General features: G+C 44.8%; 1 protein-coding gene across 1 annotated transcript in view; it reads right to left on the bottom strand.

The window, feature by feature from the left end:
- Positions 1–12,382, bottom strand: part of Arid1b (AT-rich interaction domain 1B) — a 379,722-nt gene that overhangs the window by 108,733 nt on the left and 258,607 nt on the right. The gene's annotated exons all lie outside the window — the stretch shown is intronic.

Genomic DNA, 12,382 nt, shown 5'->3' with positions numbered 1-12,382 from the left:
CACCCTTGGAGGCAGCTACTCGAGTCTCCACGTGAAGGATCCACAGAACCTAAGCTTGAAGTAATAAACTCTGAAGGGCGCGTTCCTCAGTTGAGAATGCAGTAACTATAGAAAAGGCAGGCAAGAAGAGAGAGAAGACGTGGACAGATAAGGAACACAGCGGCTGTGTTCCCAGGCCCTGAAGGGGAGCCACTGTCCCGAGATGCCCAGACACAGACTGGCTGGTGTGACAGCTCTCTCAGGTGGTCAGTACAGTGAGGTCCATCCAGACTGGAAGCCGGATGCAGAGGGAGGGGGAGAGCCTAAGCTGCAGTCTGGAACAGCAACACATGCTGCTCGGAACGGATGTGCCCCACTCGGTTCTCTATCCAGGCGTAACCTCGCTTACTAGAGGGCCTTCTGGAGCAAGAGCTGTCAGGACTGATTCAGGAAGATGCTGGGGGGCTCAGAAGAAATGCAGTTGACAAACCCAGGGCTAGACCCTCGGCCCTGGACACTGAGCTGTACCAGGAACTTCCCTCTTAGGAGGATGTTATCAAAGATAAAAATGTACATCAACTACAGCTGATCAGCCCCATGAAAACATGGAGTGTACATTGAAAAAGTTTATGACAAGAATAATATTGGTTTAAGTAAAATAAAAAGTAATCTTATAAAGCCAAATAATTCTGCTTATGAAAAACAACACGATGATTGAAAATATCTAACCTTTGGAAAAGGTATTATCAAATCTCTCAAATAAGATGAGGTAAATTGAATCAGATTTTTCCGAATTCAGAGCTAAAACAAACACTTTTGCTCTAGGCGCATGGCATACGTGATTGTGCACACATTCAGCTGGTAAAACTTCCTATTTAGACTTGATTACTGACTGGCTCAGTGATAGTGCCACTTAGATCTTACAAATTAGATATGGCTTTTACAAAGCCAGGTAGGAATAGAGAAAGGTTATTAATCCAGCAACATGCCATACACAACTCAGAAACCAAACACCCTCTGGCAATCAACACAATTAGCACAATTCCATGAACAAATTTAGGCTGACATGTCCAAAGAGAAAGGGGTTGCTTTTCCTCCACCCCAGGCTTCCTGTTCACTCATCGATGTACCCACTCTGCGAACTGGGTGGATGTGGATCTGGGGGAGAGGAGCAGGTCTCCTGGGCTGAGCTTCTCAGGGTTTGCCTCGCAGGCACTTGTAACTAACCGCAATCAATGACCTGTGTGTTAAAGGTGAGTTGTACTTACGCTCTGCCCACAAGCTACCCACATGGTTACGTGCAAAATAAACAAACAAACACCACAACAAAAGCCCCAACAGCAGTATTTGTTAACATACTGGAAATATATGAAATTCAAACGGTGCCCTCCTCCTGTATTTCCTTAAACAAGACACACCCAGCCCTTAGCACTGCCTGTGAATGCTGTGGCAATGTGGAGCAGAGCACCTGGGGCAGGCCATGTGACCGAGGATGTTTACCATCTGACTCCTGATGCAAAGACCTAGTTCCAGGTGCTAGGCAGGTCTCAGGTGAACCACAGAAAGCCCTCACTGCATGTGATAGCTCACGCAGACTTTACCAGGAACAGTACCACACTGTCCTGAAAGTACTGACTGAGAGATGTAGGTTTGTGCTGGGAATGAACAATCTCAGCACTGAATGAAGAAACACATAAACAATGTGAAGGTAGCTGTGCAAAACTGTTTGTTTTGCAAAAAGGATGTCCTAGAACGAGAGGTCTGGCAAATACACTAGCCGCAATGGCTTTTGGGTTTTTTCACCGTCTTGATAGGGGTGGTGATGGTGTCTTATCCCATTGGACCAAGCTCAACTTCACAATTTGATGTGATTGGCTAATCAGCCCAAAGGAATGGCAGGCTTGTCTCACTCACCAGCTTTGATAAGAAAAAATGAAAACAAAAACAAAAGACAAAACATTTCCCATAGTTTACTAGTTTTCTCTTAAAAAACAAAAGACAAAACAAAACCTTTCCTGGGACTGGGATGACTTAGCAGGTGAGGAGCTTGCGACTGAGCTTGACCACACAGTGGAAGGATAGTAGCAACTCCTGCACCAGGCCGCTGATCACCACAAGCCAGCCACTGTGACAAGCCAGCCACTGTGACAAGCCAGCCACTGTGTCCTGTCACCTCCATCTGAGCCAGGTGCTTCCCCAGCACTGGCAAGAGGGGTGGGAGGGGACACAAGTCCCACACCTTTCCAGATAATTTGGTAAATAGCTAGACAGTCATTTTCTACTGCACACCCAACAGTTGAGTAGACACAATGGAAAGTCAGCGTTCAATTGTAGTTAAATAATTTTATGCAAATCTTCCTTCATAAAAACTGGAATGTTACTCATAAATTTTTGTAATTCTCTGCATGACCTACAAATTTCTTCCCCATCCTCCCTTAAAAACACACATTATTGCTGGAAAAAGCAACGAGGACGGTGTCAAGAGAGCTCCATTCAAGCTGCAAAGGCATCGAAAACATTTCTGTTATTCAACAGGCTGATCAAGGAAGCACCAGGAGGAAAATATAAAACCGGTGGCTTCCTTCGTGCTCACGTGTCATCAGAATTTCAGTGCTGACTAGACCTTGGTGCAACAGAAGAGCAATAAAAAGATATAATTTTTATATTACTGCTATACCCTCTCGGAACTTTTATATGTAAATGATACAGAAATACTCCCGCCCTGCAGATACTTACGGTATCCATATGCAGAGCTATCTTAAGGCGCACTAATAAAGGAAGTTCAGCAGTGGTTTAAGCACACAGCCTCGTTAACACACAAGTCCTGTCACTAACACTCCCCCAGAGGACAATTAGTCAGCAGGGCACCAGCTCCCTTCTTCTGTAAGCATTATCAGATCTGTGATGCCTGCAAAGGCAGAAGCTGCCCTGCCTCTCCTCAGGAAGGCACCTTCAAGCTACAGTGCTTCACTCATCTTAGGGGAGAGCTGGCGGGTCAGGTCAGGGGACTGCAGCAAGGGCTCTTGGGGGTTGTAGTCCTTACCCCACAGCTCTCTTTACCACCTCTCTTTCCTGATGGAGGGATGGGTAAGGCAATGACTGCTTACTGCTTTGCCATCATAATTTGATGTGGTGAGATACTGCTATCAAATTAGGTGTTTTCTGTTTAATGCCACCCACAATATTGAATATTTTTCAATATAACAAAATTAATGTGAGCTCAGTATCAATGGTCCATTTATTTTTAAAAGTCCCTGTCTCCAACATCACAAAAACGTGCAACACTTGCTTTACTTTTAAAACCATTTCAAGAAGGTCTCTGCACAGACAGCACTGTAACCCCACACCCTTCACCTCCCTGTGTCCAAGCAAAAAACCTCCAGTTAACTCAAGGGACTGGGCAAAGAATGAAATGTGACAGCGAGCAAAGGAGTCTCACCAGACTTTTACAAGAGGAACAATTAGGAATGAACACAGCACAACAATGTTCCTGATTCCTCATGGACAAAGGCCTAGGGAAAGCACGTGGAAAATTCCATGAAGATAGTATGTAGGAACTACTTTAAAAGAGCTCCATGCAAACTGGAAACAAGAAACAGTAAGTATGAATTCTTTGACATTTACACACTGCACATGAACCTCCCTGAAAATACTTATATTGCTATTTATCTTTGGCTTTGATGGTATGGTGTTCAATTTAGCCCATGTTAACCCAGAGTAAGTTCAGTCAATACTGGCAATGTGTCACTGATTCAGAGAACTGGGAATAAGCTAGGAAATTGTACTCCCTTGCTTAATTAAGTAAGTGGGTTTTCAAAAAGCAAATGAACTTCCAAATACTCCAAGCTGCAGCTCTCAGTACAATTAGCTGCTGGTGGAGCTCAGCCCTAATGGTGAGCTACCCCACACTGCACACATTTGGGCATCCCTTGCTCAGGCACACCCCATGAGAAAAGGGGATAAACAGAGTTAGGAACAGAGAAGATATTTCAATCAATGCAACAGGCACAGGCCTCATTTCACGACTTTAATAGGACACAGCTAATGATTTCTCACTGCGACTTCCCAGAGGCTTAAGGCATGGGTTAAAATGCCAGTTCACAACTCTTCTAAATTCTCAGTGATGTTCAGAAGCAGGAAGACCTTGCTCGGTGTACACACAGACACACACACACAAACTCACACACAGAGAAACATACATTCTCACACAAAGACACATACACAGAAACACAAACTCTTACACACAGAGAAACAGACTCATACACATGCACACAGAAACACATTCTCATACACAGACATACACACATATACACAGAGAAACAGACTCACACACAGAGAGACACCTCTCTCTCTCTCTCTCTCTCTCTCTCTCTCTCTCTCTCTCTCTCTCTCTCTCTCTCTCTCTCACACACACACACACACACACACATATCACACAACCTTCAACCAGACCTTAACTTTAAGGGCACTGACTCTCATGCCAGGCATGGGGCAAAGACAGGGGGGATTTAATGTTCAAGGGCAAACTAAACTGAATTTATAAGCACATTCCAGTGGCGAACACTACATGGAATAATCTAGCACCTGCAAACAGTTCTAATATTTACCACAAAAGTTCTCCTGAAAACTACCAACTCAGCTATTACCTTTTATGAATGAATTCTCAGTCTGACTCCCAAGCAACACCATGGGGGTCAAGAATCGAGCCTCATTAGCTTCGTAGCCCTCTTGAAATGTAGCAGAAGTAACTTTACACCGTTCCAGCTTGTTTTGGTGCTATAACTTCAAGCATTTGATACAAATATACCTTGAAGTTGATATTAAAACTGAGCTAATAATTTGACACAGAAAATAAAAAAACCTCTCTGTGGCTTCGATTCCCATGACTTTCCTAGGTTTTCAGCACAAAACCCATATTGCAAGCAGCCTACTTAAGTCCCTACTGTCCATTTGTCTAGACGGCAAATGAGGTTTTTTTTTTTTTTTTTTTTTTTTTTTTAAAGCTTAGAGTTCTGGTCTCAACGTGAAACATAAAAGCCATCAGGCAGACAGTCCACAGAGCAGATCCTAAGCACTGATCGGAAAAAAGCCATCCTCCTTCAGACTTACACGTCTTAATTTTTCTCTTAACACGTCCAAATGTGCCTCTTCATCCCGTAGGACAACATACACAACGCATGGCCAACTGATGTGTGAGCAGCTGGAGAAAATACTCGGCACGGGTTTGAAGGTCACAAACTCCATGGATGACAAGAGCATACCCAAAGCCAAGGGAACTACACGGAAAATGTGGGTCAGAATCCACGCCGAGGCAGAGAGCGGCTCTTTGGGAAACTACTCGCCCCTGACACATCCGCAGTTCTACTCCAGCAATTGATTGCATTGTGGGTAACTCTCACTTTAATGGATGTTTCCAGGGTAATGACTGAAGTGACACTTCACAAAAGCAGAATTCAGGCTTAGGCATACCAGTGTTGTATTTTCTAAAACAAACAAACAAACAAACAAACCATGGAAGTAGGAAGGGGGGTCTTGTTTGGGAAAGAAAGAGAATAAGATAGGCCAATGGGGAGGGTTATGATCAAAGTATATTACACATGTATGAAGTTGTCAAAAAATAAATAAAATGTGAAAATCAGTACGTAAAATGAAGCGACTGCTAAATGTTTTGGGGTGAAAACTCTCCCTCTCTCTCTCTCTCTGGTGTGTGTGTGTGTGTGTTGTAACTGCATTCCTGTTTGTGCGCAGGTGTATGTGCAGACACAGTTCCGTTCAGAGGCCTGTGGTTGGCAGCAGGTACCCTCCTCCATCACTGTTTATTTACAGAGACGGGGTCTCTCACTTACCCCGAAGCTCACCAATTGTCTAGACTAGCTGTCCATCAAGCCCCCGAGATCCTGCTGTCTCCACAGTGCCTGGCTTCTTGCATGGGTGTTGGGGATCCGAACACAGGTTCTTTATGCTTGCCCAGCACGTCACTAACTGAGCCATCTCCACAGCCCCAGGTGAACACTCCTAATGTGAAATGTGTTGTCACTGCAGATTCAGAGGGGTGGGCAACATACCATGAAACATGTGCTGTGCAAAGGGGATCTTTCCCACTGCATGTGCCTTTCCTAGGGTCACAAAAATACTCCTACTTTTGAACTCTTCCTGGGTGACTGTTCTCCATGACTGATAATCATCCCCAGATGTGTTGGTACCAAGAGCAACATACAGGCCTTTTTAACACAACACACAGTCTGGAATTAAGAGTCAACTTGGTAAAAGAGTTTATAACTTCAGTTGTATGAACTTTGGAATTAACCTGCATCTGGAAGTACCCCAGACCCTTTGTTACAGTGCCTGGGAACAGCCTTGTAAATAGTTCTAAATGTGAGCAATGACTCAACCCTACTGCCACGATTTGGCACCTGGGATATTACAATTATTTCCTCACCAGACTAAGCCACAGTATATTGTTTGATGAGCTCTCAAATATTCTTCCCCGATTCCTCATCTAACACAGGCAAGACCCTTCAATCAAGGCCTAAGGCAGCACGGAAAAAGTAAGGCTCATGTGTGGATAATTGCTGCCCTTTAACTATGGCGAGAGGGTGGTGCTTTCAATCCAAAGTGTAGGCTAGGAGAACAAAGCCGTGTAATCAAACAGCAATACAGCAAGACCTGGGACACATGCTGTACCTAAGGTGTAGCTGTGCAGCAGGAGGGAGAACTCGAGAGGGCAGCATGTACACATGGATCCCTTCAGACTTCAGTGGGCAGCTCCTGTGTGGATTTACACACTTAAAACTCCTGTCACCAAAGTTCAGTGGAGAGAGACAAGCAGATAAAATATGGTACAAAGCATCAAGTTCCCTGGAGAAGGGAGGCAAGGTGGAATGTACTGTAGCAAACACAATGGCTTGCTCACCCCAAGGAACACCTCTTGGGGCCATTGTGAGGGGCAGGCAGGTAAGTTCTGGAGGGAGGGTGGTCCTCTGGCAGGGTAGAAAGGTAGGCGAGTCAGGGGAAGAAAGTAGGGGATCTCTGAGGATCCCTCTGAGGGAGGATGACTGAGGAGGGTATAGCCTAAGGATGTGTGCACACTGGGGACAGGGGGCTGGCCAGAGGAGGACAGCTGAAGCAGTCAGGGGCAGCAGGAGAATGAATGACTCTGAGAGGCTCTGCTAGACCAAGAGACAGAGATTATGGTTTCAGGAACTAGGGAGCCAAGAGAAGGCCAGCAAGCGATTTCAAAAATGTATATATTCTCACAGAAGATAGAAAAGGGTGGAATGGGGTGCCAAATATGAAATTTTAAAAACTAAAGATTAAAACTCCAGGTAGCATTGGAGAACAAATTTGCATTTTCCCAAATCAACATATTTTAAAATATACAGAATTAAGCAAATATGCAAACAATAAGAGAATTAGGGCTGAAGTGAGGGCAGTGTGGTTCAATGGTTGTGTGTTCTCTAGACTGCGTGTACACAGTGTACACAGCTCTAAGAATCAACACACAATGTGAGTCTAATGTCTCAAAACGTCAGGCTGTATCCTAAGGCTGGCTGTGAGTAACACACACCTTTAACATTCTACAGTCTACTCTAAAACCACGGGTGGTGACTCTGGGGTCACCTGGGTCTAACAGGAAGACACCCACTGAAGCAGTGGATGGCTCTGGAATATGGTTTGGTGTTTTATAAATATCACCACCAGGTATGAACCTATAAATATTAATGACCCATGTGTTCTGGGAGGAAATTGACAAACTAACAAGGTCTGTAAATATATAAGATTTAGACTCTGTCTCCTGATTCCTGTTTTTATCACTGAAAACATACTATAAATTTTTAGGACAGAAAAGCCATCAATACCACCTTTTGTATCTCTCAAGGTGCAAAACGTCACTGTTTATCTTAGAAGTTCAATGCTAAGCATGCAAAAACTCTAAAAATAACACTTAAAAACAAAAAGGCATGAACCCTCAGGAGACATTTATTTCTTCAACAGCGTAGCAGGGAAATTCTTTAAAACAGCAAGATCCGTAGAAACTGCAAATAAATTAGCAACTTAAGAAAACAATGACTGAGAAACATACAACTCACAACTATAGTGAGTCCATGTGGAATAAAGAGAAGTTTTGTTAGTAGAAAAACATTAAACTTGGTTGTCTAGGTATTTTTGCTATTAACTTGAACCACACGGATACATGTTTGCTTTATAGCCTTCCCTGGTTTTTAAAAGCCTATTTGTTTTGAAAGTAATTTGGCCTACGAATGCCACACCAGTACTGGGGGAGAAAGGGGGGTCCTGCACACTCTGACCAGGCCTCTGTTGGCTTTACACCTTCCACAGTCAACACTGGGGGGCTTCCTGCTCACGCTGACCACGCCTTACACAGCCAATACTGGGGGCTTCCTGCTCACCCTGACCATGCCTTCCACAGTCAACACTGGGGGCTTCCTGCACACATTGACCACGCCTTCCACAGTCAATACTGGGGGCTTCCTGCTCACCCTGACCATGCCTTCCACAGTCAATACTGGGGGGCTTCCTGCACACCCTGACCACGCCTTCCACAGTCAACACTGGGGGGCTTCCTGCTCATCCTGACCACGCCTTCCACAGTCAACACTGAGGGGGCTTCCTGCACACACTGCCCAGGCAGGCCTCTGCTGGCTTTACACCTTTGCACAAGCCTGTGCTCCAACAGTGATGCTCCAACAGACCTGCAGACTCAGCTGGTTCCATTCCAGTCTTCTCTCTATTCCAAGGTCCAATCCAGGGAAGCCCTTGCAAGGATTTCCCATCTCCATAGTACCTGGACAGTTTCTGAGTCTTTATGTGAGTTCCATGTCTCACTGGGTATTTTGTGGAATGCTCTTTAATTTGTCACTGTTTATTGTTTCCGAATGATGAGCCCAGAGTTGTTTTTTTTTATTTTGATGAGCCCAGAGTTTTTTGATTTTGTGAAAAAAAAAAAAAAAATACAAGAGAAGAGACACCCCCCCCCACACACACACACATCTTATCTCAACAGGAAGAGACTTCTTGCGTGTAGTGGTGTGGTCCAGGACTCCCCAGGGTTAAGTGGTCCTTGCTCTGTCCTTACTTATGGGGAGAGTCAGCAGGTCCAGTCCAGACACACGGAGGAAAGTGACACTCTGGCTCCTAGAAACACCACGAAGCTTGTGGCTTCTGCGGCCACCACAAAAGGAACAGACACTCAGGGAATGACTCTTATGCTACACAAGTGTCTTCTCCTTCGAGCTTTGTTTGTTAGTTATCGCATTTGTCCATGGATTTTTGCCTGCAGCAATTATTCACACAGTGCTGTTACACGTGTAGTATAATGTGTGTGTGTGTGTACATGTGCGTGCGCGTACGTACACACACACACACACACACACACACACACACACACACACACACACACGGAGGCCAGAGGTTGGCTTCAGTGTCATTCCTGGCTATAAAAGCACACTGATTCAGACGGACAGGTTGGTCAGTGAGCTCCAGGGATCCTCCTGTGTCTGATCCCCCAGTCCTGGGATAACAGGCCCTTGAGTTGGCTTTTACATGGTGTTAGAGATATGAGCTCAGGTCCTCATGGCTCTGTAGCAAGCAGTTACCAAACTGAGCCATCTCTCCAGGCCTGTTACTTTGCAGTGTGTAAGGAAAAGCTGCCCTTTCTCCATTTGCTTTCACATGGTCAAGACAATCACTCCTCCCACACCTGATGTGTGGTGTGACTTCTTTTATAAGGTAGTTAGGATGACATCTGTCAACACTAAATAACAGTGATGCCACAAATGGAGATATCATGATAATAAAACAACAAAGGGGATAAACCTCCTCCATTCTCTTGCATGCACAGGGTGGGAAGGTAAATTAGCCTAACTTCTCTTGACAACCATTTGTCGGCAATTCAAGCTAAAAATGCATCTATTACATAATTCCCAACTTTACACCTATCCTGTGCACAGAGATATCTAGAAGCAGAGTGGACTGCTTCCATGTGAGAACAGTCACCAACATGCAGTGGACATGCTACTCACACAGGGAGAGGGGGGAGGGGACAGTCACCAACATGTGGTGGACACCAAATACCTTTAGCAGTAGTAAATGGCCCATGCTTATTTATTTATATTTTTAATGCTACTTCCATTTATTTAACCTACACTTGTTTTAAAAATACAGTTTAAATTAAAATATAATTACATCACTTCTCTCCTCCTTTCTCCCACCAATCCTCCCGTTCCCCCAGCTCTCAAACTAAGAGCTACTTTTTCTTTTATTATTATTGTTACGATCTCCTAACTGATTATCCAATACAAAATGGTCAGCCTGAAACCATATACACTCAACAACAACAACAACAACAACAAAAATGGACTCAAAGATAGTTTGACACAATTAGCTTAATTGGGTCACAGACGGAAAAGATTTATGGAGACTTTTTCTGTTTTAAAATGAAGTTCACGGCATTCAGTAGTCTTCTAAAAGTCCAACTTATAATATGGATTTCTTATTTTGTATGATTCACAGGCTCACCTAGATAAGAGGTTTCCAAAACAAATTGTTTTCCATTTTCTTACAAGGCCAGCTGGTCACTTTAACATCTGAAGAGCCGGCATTCAAGTGCACTTTTACATAATAATTTTTCCTAAGAGCACACAACCACTTCATGTTACTCCAGAAACTCCTCAAGAGGAGGTGGTCATAAACCCATTCAAGGCTGCAGACAGAAATCTCCAGGACTAGTAATCATAACCGTGATAATAATGATGAAAATAATACTGTCAACAGAGGCCTCAGGGTGAGTTGGCCCCACACTGCACTCCCACTTGGCCCTGCAGAGCCATTTCTGGGCCACTCAGCGGCTGCTTGGAGCATGGCCCCACACTGGAACAGAACACAGAGATTCTCTAGGGGTGGGGCCACTGCCTGTCCCACCGCCCAATGTCTCCGTGAACCACATACTTCCAAGGTAAGCTGGATTCTACTCCAGGCACCCATATCAGTGCATGAAGGGGGTGATGGTGCCTTCTCCATAGCAACGCATGAAAGGGGTGATGGTGCATTCCCCACAGCAACGCGCGAAAGGGGTGATGGTGCTTTCCTCATGCCTGCCTCCTCTCGCCTCCCCACCCAGGCCAGCTTCCGGAAGCCCCTGTGAGATGCCCAGCTTTCTTGTGAACGTAGTCTCTTTTTCTGGGGCCTTGAGGTGGTCACAAGAAGGAGATGGCTGTCTTCACAACTGGCTCCTCTCACCCACATGTAAACACACAATGTGGGCAGATGGCTTGCAGGCCACCATACCCAATCTGGCTACAGTATGATGAACCTCACAGTGTTGCCACAAGAGATAAGTACAAGGTTACAAGACAAGCACAGAGAACCAGAAGAAAGGCTCCTTTCATGTCCTCTATAATGTGGATTCTAGAGGGACAGCATGACAGGAAGTTCTCCAGGCAGGATTCTACAGCAAGGGCAGTAGGAACTGACAGCTGGGCATATTGAGTATAAGGTGAGGCGCAGGTAGAGAACGAGGAAATAACACTTATGGCAAGGTGATTATCAGACATGGTAAAAACGCTAACACTGGGAGATGAGCTGTGAGATGGGACAAGCATGGCTCCCTTTCGTTCCTGCAAACTGTACCTGACAACTTTCTGTGCATGTGGCAGAGCATGGACATGGTGAGGGGAGTTCTCGTTGGCACACCTTTGTAATACATACGCTGCCCAGCAGAGGACACACCACTTGGAAGAGGAATGCCTGGGTTGGGACGCCTGGCTAGGACCTTGGCTGCACCACTTCCCAGGGGTAACCCTCGCGCCTGTCTCCTCAACGCTCTATAAAACTGGTCTATGTCTCACGGCGACCAAGAGAACTACGTGTTAGTACAGACTCCTTTCATGCATTTTGACCATCATTTTGATTACTCTGTATTACAAATAAATGTAAAAACAAGAAATAACAAAACTGGACAGACAATGGCAGATTAGAAATCATTTAGTGGTTTCCTTAAAACATGAATTATTAAAATTTTTATGTTAAAAACAATGTAATTCTTATTGGAGAGAAAACTGAATAAGTGCAGAAAATAAACTTACAGATTGGTTTAACTTATGAAGAAGAACACCAAGTATACGAATACACATAACCTACATTCACACAGACATGTGTGTGTGTGTGTGTGTGTGTGTGTGTGTGTGTGTGTGTGCATACACCCTTTTATGAATGTCAAAGAGGTAAGGCTGATGACCCACAAACCGTAACAGTGCTCACGTGGAAGGGTGGTGAGCTCCCGTTATACTTAGGAAATAAGCTACATGAGTCACATGTCCCTCACAGAAGCTGGCCTCTGCAATGTGGGGACACACAGGCCACTTGCCTACTTCACACAGAAGCC

The sequence above is a fragment of the Peromyscus eremicus genome, chromosome 8b, assembly GCF_949786415.1.
Source record: "Peromyscus eremicus chromosome 8b, PerEre_H2_v1, whole genome shotgun sequence".
Lineage (NCBI taxonomy): Eukaryota > Metazoa > Chordata > Mammalia > Rodentia > Cricetidae > Peromyscus > Peromyscus eremicus.
This window is presented reverse-complemented; position numbering and strand designations above follow the sequence as displayed.